At 48.9% G+C, this 16,875-nt stretch overlaps 1 protein-coding gene across 8 annotated transcripts in view; it reads left to right on the forward strand.

Moving 5' to 3' along the window:
• EPB41L1 (erythrocyte membrane protein band 4.1 like 1) overlaps positions 1–16,875 on the forward strand; it is a 125,681-nt gene that overhangs the window by 5,591 nt on the left and 103,215 nt on the right. For 7 of the 8 annotated variants that reach the window (XM_060616934.3, XM_060616925.3, XM_060616973.3 and 4 more), the window contains exon 2: positions 12,509–12,559. The exons of the other annotated variant lie outside the window; for it this stretch is intronic. The gene's annotated coding sequence lies outside the window, so the exon portion shown is untranslated. The remainder of the gene's footprint in view (positions 1–12,508; positions 12,560–16,875) is intronic. 8 annotated transcript variants of the gene reach the window in all.

Consider the following 16,875-nt stretch of genomic DNA (forward strand, 5'->3'; position numbering starts at 1 on the left):
AGCCCTGGTCTGCATAGCCTGGTGAGGTGGCACACAGTAGGAGCCCGGTAATGATTACTTCCTCTTTGGCACCCCCTGCCCTGCACTTAGTAGCTGGGACGCATCACTTAAATCTTGCTGCACTTCCTCATCTGCCTAATATGAATTAGCATCATCCAGCTCTACTTACCTCACCAGATTGTGAATCCCAGGGGAAAATGAGAAAGCTCTTTGTAAATTGCTTAAGAGTCTGCTGCTGGGATTTTCAATTATAATCATCATCATCATAATAACCCTCGGCCATCGCCACGTCCACTGCATTCTCAGCGGGGCCCTGCCCAGCCCACTCCTCTCCTGAGGCAAGTCTTCTTTGCCCCTGTGTGCCCTGAGATCTCCTACAAAGCATAGCCACTGTCAGTTAGGAGAACCTTAGAGATGGTCCTTACCCTCCATTGCCCTCATTAGCCAGAGAAGGGAAACACACTCTGTGAGAAAGTGACATCCCGAAGGTCACACAGCTGGTCAGTGGCAATTGGAACACCTTGTCTGTGGCTTCTTTTGAAGGTCTGAACAGTGGTTTTCCCCTATTGCAATGTTGGCCAAGGAGCAGGATCGTGGGGCCGGTGGAAGCCTTCAAAGGTACTGTGCAGCACAGAGATGGGGAGCCAACGGGAAGAGTGCTGCTGAACCAGGGTCAGAATCCCAAGCAAGGGGGTCCCTGAGTCCCTTGAGTGAGCAGGCAGTGCCTGTGCAGGCTGAATGGGCAGGTTGTTTGTTCTCAGCCTGGCTTGGCCACCTCTGCCTGCTCCAACTGGAAGAAGCCACCACAGGCGGGCAGTGGCAACGTGGGGAGCCAGAACCTGGAGGTAACCCAAGGCTTCAATGTCCCTATTGACACCCAAGGTTGTGCATCTCAGCAGGCTGTGTCACTCTAAGCCTTGACTTGGCGGGCGTAGGGAAGGCTCTGGAAAGGAGAGAAGGCTTATCCTGCCTTGACAACTGCCCTGAAGTCCTCTTCCTTTTCCCTCAGCTGGAGGAGCCAGACCCCTCTTCACCCCTTGATTTTCCTTACCTACCTCCCTCCTCTTAGTTTTCTCTTCACTCCCTTGTCCTGCCTTCCCCTCTTCATCTCCCCATCTTCTCTCCAGATTGGAAATCTAAAGATAAAGGCTCCAGACCCAGTTCGAGTGGGTGGTTCTGGGGTTGCTTGGGGCCACTTATGAATCAGAAAGCCTAGAGTCTTCCTCGTCAGAGGCCCACTCTGGTGACTGATAAACAGCTGCTTACGTTATTGGCTTACCATGTGCCAGGCCCCATGCTAAGCGCTTTACATGCCTTATGTCTTTTAATCCTTGCAGCTACCCAGCAAGGCAGAGATTAGATCCCCATTTTATTAAAGGAGGCTAAATAACTTACCCAAGGCCTACTCAGCCCTCCACCAGCAAGTGGCACACTGGGATTTAAACATAGATCTATCGAAAGCCCATGGGTACTCTTGAATCTTTCCTATACTGCCCTGGATGGGACATTCAGGAGTGTTCAGGGGTTCACAGAGGGATGTGCACTCACTCAAATTCAGAGAGCAGATTCTCAGCTCAGAGAGCGGGGTCTCCAATCCAGTTCACCTGCTTCCCAGCCTGTGCTGTCACCTCACTCAGGGATTGGCCTTCCTACAGTGTTGGCCCCAGGGCTGGCCACAGCTCTGAGCCCATCTGAGTCTAGGCAGCAGCCCACCTGCATCACGGACAGGTGACAGGGCAGGTCTGAGGGTATTTGGCTTTTTCCCTAGATATTGTTTGGTCATTGGTCACCTTAGTTTTTCACAGATTATCCTGAGTCTTCTAGTTAAATAAGCTTGTCATTTACAAAGCATGATAGCTTTATCTCTTTGGGAGGGCACTTGGGGGCTTGGAGATCTTCTATCAGGCTCAGTGATGGGGAGGGGAGGGAAGCAGGGGAGCAGAGGCTAGAACCAGGGAACTCACGTTTAGGAGGACACTCATGCCAGAAAGGAAAAGGAAGGAAGCCAGAGCTGGCTAAGGGCCAGAGAAAGTCCAGAGAGAAGAAAGGAATCTGCAGGCTGGAGCTGATAGGGAACCTGTCACTCCAAGTTCAACCCTGGAGTTCAGACTCCCTCACAGGCAGGGCTGCTAATCTCAGAATGTCACTTCTAAATCTGGGGAGCTTCTTCAGTCAGCTTGCTGGGACTCCTTCCACCCCCATCGAGACCATGACCATGGTCAGCTTGAGCAGGTGATTCAACCAGAAAGAACTTTGATTAATGAGCAGTGGCTTTAAGCCTTCAAGACACAGAACCCTCTCTTCATAGGCAAGGAAACAGAAGTGCAATATGTGACATAGCTAAAAGGAGAGTGGTTCAGCATCTCACCCCTTACTCCCTCCTCTGAGGGTTCTTTAAGGCAGGCTGCCTCAAAATTTGCTCCTCCAAGAGTAGCAAAGGGGAACTTGCTAAAAATAGACTCTTTTCTAAGACTCATCTAGAGATTCAAACTCAGCTGCCTCCTGGGAGGGTGGGATCCATGGTGGGGCCTTGGAATCAGCCTGTTTTGACAGATTCCTTGTCAAGGTGATTGTGACACCAAGGGTTCTCAGATCACCCTTGGAGAATGTTGATATCAAATGTTCATGAACTTCTGAAATGGCATGAATAATTTTGAGAGTGTGCCTTGTTCTTGGGAAAGGATCCATAGGCACTATCAGAGTCTTTGAATCACGACCCATCTTTAGGGTTGTTTTGTAAGAGTGGGAGCCTAATGACTGGAAAAGGGTCACTGGGGAGCTAACAGCAGAATCATGCATTGAAGGCAGATCTCTCCTGACTCTCAGCACATTGCTGGTTTTAAGTGAAGATGCTGAGGGACTGTAGGCCAGTTCCTTCCCCTACCTGGGCCTCAGTGTTTCCAGCTATAAAATGGGGGTTGGACAGGATAAGCCCAAATTCCCATGTAACTTTGCTCAGTGGCTCTAGAAGCCAGGTTTCCTGCTGCCCAGTTCACATTCTTTGCCCTTTTCCTTGCTGTCTCCTCAGCTTCCCCCACTTTGAAGGCAGTGCCCCTCCCTTTAGCATCTCTCATCTTCAAAGATTCCATCCAGAGCCTGGATTCTAATCCCTTGAGTCCCTCCAGTCAAACCACATGCCCAGGTGCCCAGCTATTTCTCTCTTTCTGTGCCCATTCACAGTAAGTGATCCAGATGCCTGTGAGTCTAGGGATGCTCAAGGTGGCACCTCTTTAGGGCTGGACACTGGGGCCAGTGTCAGGGAGAGGGGCTTGGAGAATGTGTTTCCTTTGGCTCCTGGGACATGCCCAGCCCCTACCTGCGTCTTTGTCCCAGGTCCCTGGGTTCTTCCTGCCAAGAATGCCATCCCCCCTTCTTTAATCACTGTTGAAATCCTGTCTACCTTTTTAAGGCTCAGCTCAGATGCGAACCTCTCTCTCACAAAGCCTGTGGACCCTCCCACCCTTACTCCTATAATGAAAATCTGTCTTTGCTCTGCATTCTCTTAGCGCCTTGTCTGTTCCCCTCTGGGGACGACTTCTCCCTGGTCTTAGCTTTACCGTGGGACATGGGCTTGCCTCTCTTGCAGGATTGTGAGCACTAGGATGTCTCATGTATCATTCTTTGCTCCCCAACACCTAGCATAAGGCTTTGCACAGAGCAGGTGCTTAATAGAAGGTTATTGAGTTTTATTTGCAAAATCTGCCTCTGACCTTGGGCTGGGCTGGGTTCTCTAGAGGCCCCATGGCCCCATCCCTTGTACAACTTCACACACGTCCCCTTTTTTCTTTGTGGATTGGAGGGAGGCCAAGTAGGGCAGTGGGTAAGAACTTCAACTCCAGTCTTGACTCTGCCATTTCTTGGCTGTGTGACCTTGGATAAGTCACTTCACCTCTCTAAGCCTCAGTTTTCTCAGCTTAAACCAAAGGGCTAAAGATAACAAGTCTGTTGGGGGTTTGGGAGGATTAACTGAAATGATATGTGTAAAATGCTGAGATCTGAGCATTGTACAGAATAAATGGTCAATATATGATTATAATTCATTATTTCTCAGTTAATGGTTATTATCATTGTTGTTTTGGCAGACACCTATCATGGTTGGAGCATCATATACTGGGGGGAGAGAGTGAGACACAGAAAAATCATTCCAAGAGCCTCTTGGTCTCCATGGTTCTAAGGTCAAGTAGGGGCAGTAAGAGTCTTCTATAAGGAGTAGCATCTGGAAAAAATATGGCAGACTGAGCTGAAGAGGGAGAGATCAGGGTGGACTCCATAATCGGCGTAGACAGGTATTCCCTGTGGAGATAAAGGAGAGGAGCTCCAGGCTGGAGATGAGAAAGTGGGGGCACACACTTGAAGAGTTGCCCAAAGGACACAGGAAAGAACAGAGTGGAAGCAGAGGCAGCTCCAGAATCTCCACATAGAAGGGGCTTAGGGAGGGGCGGCATCAAGCTTTGTTTTGCCAAGAAGAATTTGGGGGCTTGATGGCTCACAATGCCACTATGGAGAATGAGAGAGAAAAGACTAGAAGAATAGGGCTTTGTTGTGGGGGTATTGGCGGGGGGAGCTTTGTCTATCTGGGCTTGAGCTGAGAATGGTCAGGGGTGGGCTGTGGTCCCAGGCCTCTGCAGGCCTGCCTTGGAGTCTGTCTCGTAATAACAGGGCCGGCTGTCTACCTGGTCGAGGTAGAGATCCAAACTCTGGTCTATCTGAAGGTAAAGCACAAACTGATCCCAGAAGTGTCAGAATCTCTGACAATCAGAGCTGGCTAGCAGGAGAAGCCATCTCTTGATCCACCCTCCTCATCCCCACATACACAGATGGGAAGCAGAGGCCCAGAAGGGGGAGCCCCCACCCAAGAACTGGCCAGTTCACTGGCCACGGTTAGTTCAGTGCCAGCCCCAGGTGGGCTGTGGACCTAGGCCTGCTCTGGGGTTGGGGGAAGAGGGTGAGGAGGGAGACAAAGAACCCGAGGAAGGGTGTAAATGACAAGCAAATGCCATATTGGTAACAATCTGTTGCCAGGGTGTGTGTGTGATCCTAGGCGAGTGGGATGTGAGTGGGCTGGAGCGTCATTATTCTGGGCTTTCCTTCCCGGAAAGGAAAAAGGACCACATAGGTGGGAGTCAGGGGAATATTGGGGGGTGGAGGAATTCAGGGGGTGGTCTAAGAAGAGAAAAGGCTGTTGCCAAGCAGCAGGAGACACGATTGTATTACAGTGGCACAGAGCACCCCATCATCTGTGGGCATGGCCCTGTACAGCCCTATATGTGATACTCTGCCAGTATCACTCCCATTTTATGGGGGAAGAAGTGAGGCCTCCAAAGGTCACAGGTAGGAAGAACAGGGCCAAGGATGGGGGACATTCCTTCAAAGCCACACCCGTGGCATGCCCTAGGTGGCTGTGGTCCCAGTCCTCAGACCTGGGTCTCAGTGAGGACCTGGGGTCAAAGGGGTCAGGGAGGTGCCAGCCCAGGGCAAGCCACTTTTTGTCTCCTGTATTTCTCCATCAGTCTGCCCATCTATCTGGCCTGTTTTAGTCTAGTTCACCCTGCTCCTTTGCTTGTTAATTGAAAATATTTAGTGAGCACCTACTATATACCAGATCACTGCCCCTGACCCTATGGAACTTCTGCCTTGTTGTGAAGGCTGTCCCACATTGGTAGGATGGGATGGGAAGGAGGAAGTGAGGGGGGTCACTAACCACTCCTTTCTCCCTTCACGCCTACCCCTTCCTCTTCTCTCCCCTTCCAAGTCTCATTAGCCCCCAAGGGACTTTTTTGCCTGATCTGCCCCCTGCTGAAATGGAAAAGAATCAAAGTTAATGGTTAAACGTAATAATAGCCACTGAGACTTTCACCCTGTGGGGCCGGTGGGAGGGGGCTGAACGTTAGCTGTGTGCTCCTGGAGAGGGGTGGAGACCACCAGGGTTTTCTGGCCTGTACCTGCCACCTTTTTCCCTGACTCTGGAATCTGCCTCCAGGGTCTGTTCCTCCCTCCCCTCCTTCCAGGGGGCAGGCTGCTTCTTGGACCCTTTCCCTGGACTCCAGCTGAGGTGACCCTGGGAGGTGAGTAATGGCTCTGGCCAGGATCCTAGAGCCTCTGAGCGAGTGCTCTTGGGGGAGGTGCAAGACAGGGCTTGGCGCCTACCTCCGGGGACCTACCCAGAGAGCTGGCAGCCAGTGGACCTTTGCTGATTTTGCCTCCTGCCTTGTAGGGGTGGGAGGTGGTAGGGATGGCGTCACAAGTGGCCTAAGGTCTGTGTACAGGATTGCTACCTAAGGCAGGCCATGCCATGCCTTTCTCCTGCTCTCCTTCCCTTTTATCCTCTTCATCGGGTGTCCTGTTCTGGGTTATGCTCTGCTGCTGGACTAGGGAATAGGGTTCATGAGAATAGTGGCAAAGGCTTATTTCTTTCTCTAGAAGACTGAACCCCAGACCTGTCCCCTGTCAAGTTTTAGGGACAGAGCTCAGGCTTCCAAGTCAGACAGGCCTGGGGTCTAAGCTGGGTGACCTTGGGAGGTGGCCCACCTCTCTGAGCCACACTGTCATTCTCTGAACAGTTGGTACTCTGATCTCTTTGTCACTATCACTGTGAAGGTAACAGGCACCGGAGGTGGATATTAATATTAGGCTCCGTAGGCGTTCACTGAATGAGTAGACACCATTCTCTTCAGATTCAACTGACTTTGGGAGGCCTAGCTCTGGCTGTGGGCCATGGAGGCCACCATCCCTGCCGTCTAGGACTTGATTGTCTAGAGATACAGTACATACAGTGGCCACTTGGTCACATGTGGCTATAGAGCACTTGAAATGTGGCTAGTGCTACTGAGGAACTGAATTTTTAATCTTATTTGGTTTGAATTACTTTAAAATTAAAAAAAAATCTTTTTAATGTTTATTTATTTTTGAGAGAGAGAGAGAGAACAAGTAGGGGAGGGGCAGAGAAAGAGGGAGACACAGAATCAAAGCAGGCTCCAAGCTCAGAGCTGTCAGCACAGAGCCTGATGTGGGGCTTGAACCCATGAGCCGTGAGATTATGACCTGAGCCGAAGTCAGATGTTTAACCGACTAAGCCACCCAGACACCCCTGAATTAATTTAAAATGTAAAAAGCATACTCCAGGGCACCTGGGTGGCTCAGCTGGTTAAACCTCTGACTCTTGATTTTGGCCCAGGTCATGATCTCATGGTTCTTGAAATCAAGCCCTGTGTCAGGCTCTGTGCTGCTTGGGATTCTCTCCCTCTCTCTCTGCCTCTTTCCCCCCATGCAGTCTCTCTCTCAAAATAAATACATAAACATTAAAAAAAAGTTCTCATCACAAAAAAAAAGAAATAAAAAAAACAAATAAAAAAAATTTAAAAAAAACAAAATAGAAAAAAACAGTTATCAAAAAACTTCTACAAAAATTAGATTATTAGATTTGTGAATTTACTTTCAGTTGTAAAGGCTAAGGGAATCTTCGTATCCTCTGAAAATTTAGCATCAGAATTGGGATGTGCTCTAAATGTAAGATACATGCCAGATTTGGAAGCCTTAGTATGAAAAAAAGAATGTAAAATATCTCAATATTTTGTATATTGATTACATGTTGAAATGGATATATTGGGCTAAAGAAATATACTGTTAAAATTAATTTCACCCATTATTTGGTACTTCTTAAAATGCAGCTCCTGAAGATTTTATTTTTTTTAACATTTATTTACTTTTGAGAGAGACCATGAGAGAGCGTGTGTGTGTGTGTACATGAGCGAGGTAGGGGTAGAGAGAAAGGGAGACAGAGGATCCGAAGTGGGCTCTGTGCCGAGAGCAGAGCCCGATGTGGGGCTTGAACTCATGAGGAACTTGAACTCATGAACCATGAGATCATGACCTGAGCCAGAATCAGATGCTCAACTGACTGAGCCACCTAGGTGCCCCAGCTTCTGAAAATTAAAAAAAAATTTTTTTTAATATTTATTTTTGAGAGAGAGAGAGAGAGAGAGAGAGAGAGAGGGAGAGAGAGACAGCAATAGAGATAGAGACACAGATAGAGCATGAGCAGGGGAGAAGCAGAGAGAGACACACACACAGAATCCAAAGCAGGCTCCAGGCTCTGAGCTGTCAGCATAGACCCCAACGCGGGGCTCAAACCCACAAACTGTGAGATCATGGCCTGAGCTGAAGTCGGATGCTTAACTGACTGAGCCACCCAGGTGCCCCTGAAAATTTTAAATTACATATATAGCTTGCATTATATTGGTATTGGACAGTGCTGTTCTAGCCAGAGTTGAGTTGAACATATTTGAATAAAAATAATACAAGACTATAAAGACTAGTTATTTGGGGTAGCTGTGTTGGGGGGTGAAAATCAGATATTACTCACCTCCCCCACCCCCACTGCCTATATCTGGGCCATGCCCGGTGGTGGAATGTTACCCTGGATAACCCCAAAGCCTCAATGATAAGATTAAGACTTCTGAGGTCAAATGAAAAGCCTGCATCTATCTGGGTGGCCACACCATTCACTTGCTCTGGGTATGACCTTGGGCAAGTCACTTGACTGCTGAAATTTAGTCTGTCATCTGTCAATCTAGATTAACAGTGGGCTTCACCTCATTGACTGAGAGGATTACCTGAGATATAATCCAAGTGTAGGATTTAGCACTGTGCCTGGCATGTGTCAGTAGTCTGGTATCAGCTGTGGTTGTGGTTACTCGTTGTGGGGGTTGTTGATACTGCTGTGGTATCCATCAGCTTGAATTCTCTTGTTCTGTTTTTCTGAAGGGGACATGGGCCAGAGGGAAAGGAGAAGTTAAAAGACCTTGACAGTGGATTTGGGTTGAGGACTGGGGTGAGGGTTGCTTTGTTGGTTACCTCAGGGAATTTCTTGCCTCTGAGGTAGCTCCTTGGATCTTCCCATTCTGTAAGTGATCAGGCAAAGATATGTGTTCATTTTTATTTTATTTTTTTTAATTAAAAATTTTTTTTTTTTTTTTTTTTAATTTTTTTTTCAACGTTTTTTTTTTTTTTTTTTATTTATTTTTGGGACAGAGAGAGACAGAGCATGAACGGGGGAGGGGCAGAGAGAGAGGGAGATACAGAATCGGAAACAGGCTCCAGGCTCCGAGCCATCAGCCCAGAGCCCGACGCGGGGCTCGAACTCACGGACCGCGAGATCGTGACCTGGCTGAAGTCGGACGCTTAACCGACTGCGCCACCCAGGCGCCCCTAAAAAATTTTTTTTAATGTTTATTTTTGAGAGAGAGAAAGAGAGAGAGAGAGTGCAAACGAATGAGAATAAGCAGGGGAAGGAGCAAAGAGAGAGGGAGACACAGAATCCAAAGCAGTCTCAGGATCTGAGCTATCAGCACAGAGCTCCACATGGGGCTCGAACTCACAAACCGTGAGGTCGTGACCTGAGCCAAAGTCAGACGTTTAACCAACTGAGCCACCCAGGTGCCCCCTATGTTCATTTTAAACGTTTATTTATTTATTTTGAGAGAGAGAGAGCAAGCAGGGGAGGGGCAGAGAGAAGGGGAGAGAGAATCCCAAGCAGGCTCCGTGCTGTCAGTGGGGCTCAATCTCATGAACTGTGAGACCATGACCTAAGCCGAAATCAAGAGTCAGATGCTTAACCAACTGGACCACCCAGACACCCCAATATATGCTCATTTTACAGATGAGGATGCCGAAGCCTATTGAAGGGAAATGACCTGGCTAACTGGCCAGAGCCCAAATGCAGGACTTCTCAACCCTATTGTGCTAATAGTGGAGCCAGCGTTAAGAGGCCACCTTTTGGGGTTTAGGAGCAGGGACTGATCTGGAGTCTGGAGCTTATGAGGAATGGTTATTATTAGTCTCTTATAAGTGGGGATCTCCATGCCATTCAGTACAACCACCTCATTTTGAGTTGAAGGAACAGAGAACTGAGTGTGTGTAGATGTGTGTGTGACCTGCCTAGGATCACACAGCAGGTTGGTAGCCAAGCTGGATCTGTTTCTGTTTGTTTAGATCCAGCCCTCAGCTCAGCCTTGGCAGGATGATGGCCCTGCTTGTCAGCCCCCTCCTCTCCTTGCCCAGTCCCCAGAGAGGGCTTCTGAGAAAGAGGCTTTTGTTTTACCAGCTCCTTCTGGTTTCCTCTCAAGGTAGCTTCCCCACCCCCATCCCCCTCTTTCTGCCCAGATTTGCATTTGTCCCTGTTCCAGGTTTAAAGGGCTCTGAAATCTGAAGCTTCTCTATACACATCTACTCTCTAGATATCCACAGGGAAGGACATGGGCTTTTTCATCAAGGAGGCCTGAGTTCACATACCTCTTCTACTGTTAATTTTCTCTGTGGCCTTGGTCAAGTCACTTGTAATATTTTAGTCTCAACCTTCTCATCTGAGAAGCAGGAATCAAAATGGTGCACACACGACCCAGTGGTTAAGAACGCGGGCTCTGGGTCTCACCCCTGCACTGGTTCACTGTAGGGTCTTCAGTGAATCATTCCACCTTTCTGGGTCTCAGCTTCCACATCTGTAAGTGGAGGCTGCTACGTCCGTGATCCTTGTGATACGGCACTGTGCTGAGCTTTTCACACATCTCACTGAACCCTCCTGTTAGCCCTGGAAGCAGACACTATCTTGTTTCCCGAATGAGGAAACCAAGACTCAGAGAAGTGAAGCGACTGGCCCCAGGCCTCAGAACCAGAGAGAGGTGGAGCTGGAGTTCAAACCAGGTCTGTGTGACTGCAGAGCCCCGAGCTTCTACCCACTGTACCGCACTTTTCCCCAGGCACCCTTGCTACCTGGCCTCCTGTAGTTCACCCCAGTGAGTAGGAAAGCGGATTGTCAGCTGCTGGGAGACTGATGTCACACCTGGAGTGAATGGTGTCCTGAGCCCCATGCTGGCCTCCAGAGCTGGATCAGAGAGCAGACAGTAGGGATCACAGCTTTTGTTCCTGTTGGTCCACCCTCAACCTTCCTAGTCACCTGATTTTCGTGTTCTGTGCGAAGTGGAGCTATCTCATCCCACCTGGAGATTTACTGTTTTGAATCCAGTCCCTCCAACATTCCTGCCCCATTGGGTATGAGGCCGGGCCTGCAGTTGAGCCTTAAATAGTCTGTGAGCAAATTAGACCAGAACAGAATATTAATGCTAAAAGGAATGTAGGGACCATTGAGTCAAACCATATTTATTTTACAGCTGAGGAGACTGAGGCAAGGAGAGGCCAGGTTGAGAGAGCAATGGGTATATTTTTTTCCTGGGTGCTGGAGACCATCAGGACTGACATAGAAGGAAGTGTCTGAGGGGTAGGCAGGCCTTTGCTCTCCCTTATCTCCCATGTCCAGTCCATCACCAAATTCTTTGGGTACCATCTCTTTTACTATTTTTTAATTAAAAAACTTTTTCAATGTTTATATATTTTTGAGAGACAGAGCACGAGTTGGGGAGGGGCAGAGAGAGGGGGAGATACAGAATCCAAAACAGGCTTTAGGCTCCCAGCTGTCAGCACAGAGCCTGACGTGGGGCTCAAACTCCCAAATCATGAGATCATGACCTGAGTGGAAGTCGGATACTTAACCGACTGAGCCACCCAGGCTCCCCTTTTTATTTATTTTTTTATTATTTATTTATTTATTTTTTTATTAAAAAAAATTTTTTTTAACATTTATTTATTTTTGAGACAGAGAGAAACAGAGCATGAATGTGGGAGGGTCAGAGAGAGAGGGAGACACAGAATCTGAAACAGGTTCCAGGCTCTGAGCTGTCAGCACAGAGCCCGACACGGGGCTCGAACTCACGGACCGCGAGATCATGACCTGAGCCGAAGCCGGCTGCTTAACCGACTGAGCCACCCAGGCACCCCAAGGCTCCCCTTTTTAAAAATTGTTTAATGTTTATTTATTTTTGAGAGAGAGAGAGAGAGCACACAGCGGGCAAAGGGCAGAGGGAGAGAGGGAGACACAGAATCTGAAGCAGGCTCTAGGTTCTGAGCTCTCAACACAGAGCCTGATGCGGGGCTAGAACTCATGAACTGCGAGATCATGACCTGGGCCACAGTTGGATGCTCAACTGACTGAGCTACCCGGACACCCCTGGGTAGCACCTCTTAAGGATCTCTTGAATCCATCTACTTCTTTCTAGCTCTACTGTGACCACCCCAGTCTGGGCCCTTGTCATAAGCTCCCTGGACAACCACAAGAACGCCTAATGCGTACACTGAGAGCTGCTCTTGCCTGTTTCCAGTCTGTTCTCTACCCTATGAATCAGTGATTTCCCACTGCTGTTACAATTAAGACTGAACTCTTTACCTCAGCCTCGGAGGCCCTTCATGGCGAGGCCCCTGCTGGCCGCTTCCACTTCAAAAGTGTTACTTTCCCTTTAGCTCTGCTGTGTAGTCACATAGGCCTTTCTGTTTAACAGGTTCAGCAACTTCCCTAAGGTTCCTCAGAGAGCTAAATGACAGCCTCTCAGTTTCCAGCTCCTTGCTGGGTCTATGAACTTCATTCGATTTCGGAGGAGCTAACGCTGTTTCCTCCTTCCAGGTGCCTGACTGACATCCTTCCCCTGGGGGAGCTGGTGTGGACGGAGGAGGGGTGAGTGTTACAAAGGCACAGCCTAATTCTCCTTCTTGCATTTAGGTTGGACAGATTGGACTTCCAGGCCCTCAAGCTCTCTATTTTGATATGTTTAACTGCTGGGTTGTCATGAAGGTTTGTTTAGGCCACAGATTTTTGGTGGGTTTAAAAAGTGGGGCGGTGCTGTGGGTCCTCTGGTTTTGGCTTATTTTGAGGTAGGGACTAACATGCATACTCATCAAACACCTCTGTGTTAGACAGTGTGTTTTGCCTATAGTGCCTATTTGCCTATATCTGTGATGGATGGCCTTGGACCTGGAAGTTGGATCTCCTGACCCTGCAGCCCTTGCTTTCTTTTGCATAACCACTCCCAGGTGTATACTAGATTCAGGACAGGTTGTTTTCATTCTGGTTATGCCACTGACTACTGAGTGACCGTGGGCAGCTACATTTCTTTGTGTTGGCCTCAGGATCATATATATACTGTCAGGACATGGAGTGGAGGAAAACAACAAATGAGTTGTTTTCAAACTGTCCAGTAGGAACATCCTTTTTCAAATGAACCCCAAAGACTCTCAATGTGCAAAATAGCCAGAGGGGTTGTGGCGTGGTTGAAGTGGGGGTAGGTGTGGGGGACTCTAATTGGCTGATTCCTCAGCCCCCAGCAGCCTCCAGATAATGACAGGGAACCCTTCCTTGGCGCTGCACGAGATGCTTTGCAAACCACTGGCATGGGGTGTGTCGAAACCCCTTTCCAGCTCAGAGGTTCTGTGGCTCTGGCAGGGTGAGGGCATAGAGAGGGAGCTGAGCCAATGAAGTTATACTGACTGGGAAATTGTGAAGTAATATGCAAATGTCATTGTGGGTTATTAGTAAGGCACATCTGCTAGCTCTGTGATGTTGTCATTCCAGAATCGTCTGGTTTTTGTTTTCGACTAGATCGGAGGCACTTCTGTACCCCTAGGGGACTCTCCACATGAGCGTGTTTGTGTGTGTGTGTGTGTGTGTGTGTGTGTGTGTGTGTGTGTGTGTGTGTCTAGGGAGTAAGGGCTATGGGGACAAGGTGGGACTGAGCCAGCTGAGGCAGGTAGAATAAATGCCAAGCAGATCTGGGAGCATGTTGCTCTGGGGGGTGGCGGGGGTGAGGAGTGGCTTTAGCTCTAGCTAAAAGGAGTGATTTGGCTCTTTCCTGCCAGCACATGGGCCCCACGGAGATTTCTGGGCAGGAAGCACTGGGAACAAGGAATCCTCTGTCCACAGTCACAGCACAGCCAGGACAGAGGAGGTGGATTAGGAGTTCCCAGGAGGGGGCCTGCTGGTCTTTCCTGGACATTTGGGCAAATGGGTAGGGAGAGGGGGAACTAAGGTATGTGTGTCGCGGGAGGTGTGGGCTTGGTAGCAGTTGGTTCATACATTTATTCTACAAGTTCCTTGAGCTTCCTGTAAGCCCTCTGAGGAGCCAGACTCAGAAGCAGGCAACCCTGTAGGGGTTAGAGCCAAGAAAGATGACACTCTAGGTATTAACCATCATCAGTTTACTGGAGGAGACAGGAAATGTGAGAAATGATAGATTTTCACAGGGAGTCTGATGCAGTGGAAATCATTTGGCCTGCAATCTGGAACTGGGCCTCAGTTTTCTCTTCTGTTAGAATGCGGATGGACACATCCGCCCTGGCTACTTATTAATGCTCTTCTGGGAATCAGAAGAGGGTATTTCAAACCTTTTGGGGCAGCAGAATCCCAGTATGTAAGCTTTTGTAGCAGAGCTGCTGAGGTTGGCTTGGCAGCAGTTTATCCAGAATCTTGCTGCCCTCCTTACTGCCCTTTGTTCCCTGGGTGTTTGGGAAGGTGCAGTTTCCCTTTGCAGATTCCTAAGGCTCTAGGAAGCAATGTCTAAAGACCCCTGGGTCAGGATGATTCTTGAGAACAAGCTTTGTAGACCGTCCCTTGCAGCCCAAATGATAGAGATTGTGCCAGGATGCACAGGAACAGTTGCAGTACTGCCTTATGCCTTGCCCTGCCCATGGCCAGCATAGACCTTATCTAGGTTATGGCCTATATAATTGGGCATGGCTTTTTCATAAATAAAGTGACAAAAACTCAACTTAAAGTGGTTTGAACCAGAGAAGGACTTTAATGGATCCTGGGGTTGTCCATAGAATTGAAGGATGAGGAATCGAGTGGACTCTCCATCTGTATCCTATCACTGCTATCTCTCCTCTTTGCCCTCATTAGGAACTATCCGTCCACTACCCCAGCTTTGCAACCCAAACAGAAAAAAAGAACTATTTTTCTTCTAGGGTCTATATATTGATCCAAGGGAAGGACTCTGATTGGGTCAGTCCTTGTTGTGGGGGGATAGGGACATTCTCAGTGCCCAGGCCTTTGTCATATGGCTACCCATGTAGCTAATGGAGAAGCAGGCCGTAACTAGAAGGGAGTGAAGCCTGCAGGACAGACAGAGCTGTGAGAGTGCTGTGGGATGTTAGTGGAGTCCCGGGTTATAGGAGAGCAAACAGTTTGTAGGCCTGCAAGGGGTTTTAACTCTTCTCTTCAGTGATAATAATACAAATACCAATAATGATAATAATAGGTAATGTTTGTTGAATTTTTCTCCCTGTGCTGAGCATGTTTTATTGCTTTATGGGTATTGTTTCTTTTTTTTTAAAAAATTTTTAATGTTTATTTATTTGAGGGAGACAGAGCATGAGCAAGGGAGGGGCAGACAGAGAGGGAGACACAGAATCCCAAGCAGGCTTCAGGCTCCGAGCTGTCAGCACAGAGCCTGATGCGGGGCTTGAACTCACAGACCGCAAGTTCATGACCTGAGCTGAAGTCAGACGCTTAACTCACTGAACCACCCAGATGCCCCAGTATTATTTCATTTAATCCTCACAATAGTCTTTTGGGTAGGTACTGTTACTATCCCCATTTTATAGATGGGGAACTGAGGCACAGTTAGTGAAGGTCACACATTGAGTAGGAGGAGGCCAGGAGTCTGGCTTCAGAGCCCATCTCCATTACCACATCTGTTGCCTCTCATTGGTAGTTCAAGTGGCTGGCCGTCCTATGTCTGCTGCTCCGTGACACAGAGCTCATGACATGTAGAGGCAGCCCCTTCCCAGGTTACACTGCTCTGCCTGTGGGAAAGGGCTTCCTTGTGTTGCATGCAGACTTGCCTCTATATAAACCCATCCATCCAATGTGTGGCTCTGTGGCAGATGGAAAGAAGAATCATCTATGAAGCTCCTAAAAGGTCACCGTAACAAATAAGTCGCATTAACCGAGTTCTTGCCTTGTGCCAGGCTCTGTGCTGAATACTTAGTGTGCATTATCTCATGTAATTGCAACAACAACCTTATGGAGTAGGTACCATTATTGCACCCATTTTCCAGAGGAAACTGAGGCTCGGAGAGGTTAGCAACTTTCCTATGATCAGATGGCTCATAAATGATAGAGCTCGTGCTTGAGTTCAAGTCTGCCTAGCTCCGAAGGCGGTGCTAGGGACCACTACAGTCATCTGTCCCCCAGAGGGGAAATAAATGTGTGTAGGTGTGGCTGTGACACAGTCCATGGTGCACATTGCCATGGGAGAGGGATAGGAACAGTACAACTGAGGCTCAGAGGAGAGAATTCAGGGAAAGGGGAACAGCAAGGGCACAGCAGTCAAAATGTGCTTCCTGGAGGAGGGGACATTTTTGTCTGGGCTCCTCAAAGGGTCTGGATTTGGAGGGGAAGGCTCTCCAGGAGGAGGGAGCTGCCTGGGGAGAGGCATGGAGGGGAAACGCTGGAGCACTTCAGTTTGGCCAGAATTAATGAGTGGAGGGAGGAGGGTGGCCAGCTGTCTCTCAGGCTTCTCAGAGGGAGCCCCTCCTTCCATATTCTTCTCTTCAGTCGTGTGAAGAGGTTTGATTGCCTCCAGCTGCACACAGGTGCCCTGTTCCTTCACCTTTTCTCCCAGATATAAGGAGGGCAGGCCCCAGGTGGATGGTGGGTGCCAACAGGGGTCAGTCCTTTATTCACTTCCTCCCAGTGGTGAATGGTGGGAAAAACGTCCCCTTGTGGTCCACCCCCTCCCCCTCCCACCCCCTTCCCGCCCCCCAGGAGTCAGCATTTCCTCCAAACAACACAAAGCTCACAGAAGCAGGATGGTTTCTAACAGCTTTGGCAAGTGGTGGGGTTTCCCATCCCCTCCCCAGGAAGCAGGCTGAAGCATGTACCTCTAAGCCGCGGAGAGGCCCCCTTCTCTTCCTTACTTCCCCCTGCCCCTCCTTGCACAGCTAATCTCATGCACCTTGTCAGAAGATGGACAGTGCCCTCAGAGCCAGGGCTCT

This window comes from Panthera onca, chromosome A3 (genome assembly GCF_046562875.1).
Source record: "Panthera onca isolate mPanOnc1 chromosome A3, mPanOnc1 haplotype 2, whole genome shotgun sequence".
Lineage (NCBI taxonomy): Eukaryota > Metazoa > Chordata > Mammalia > Carnivora > Felidae > Panthera > Panthera onca.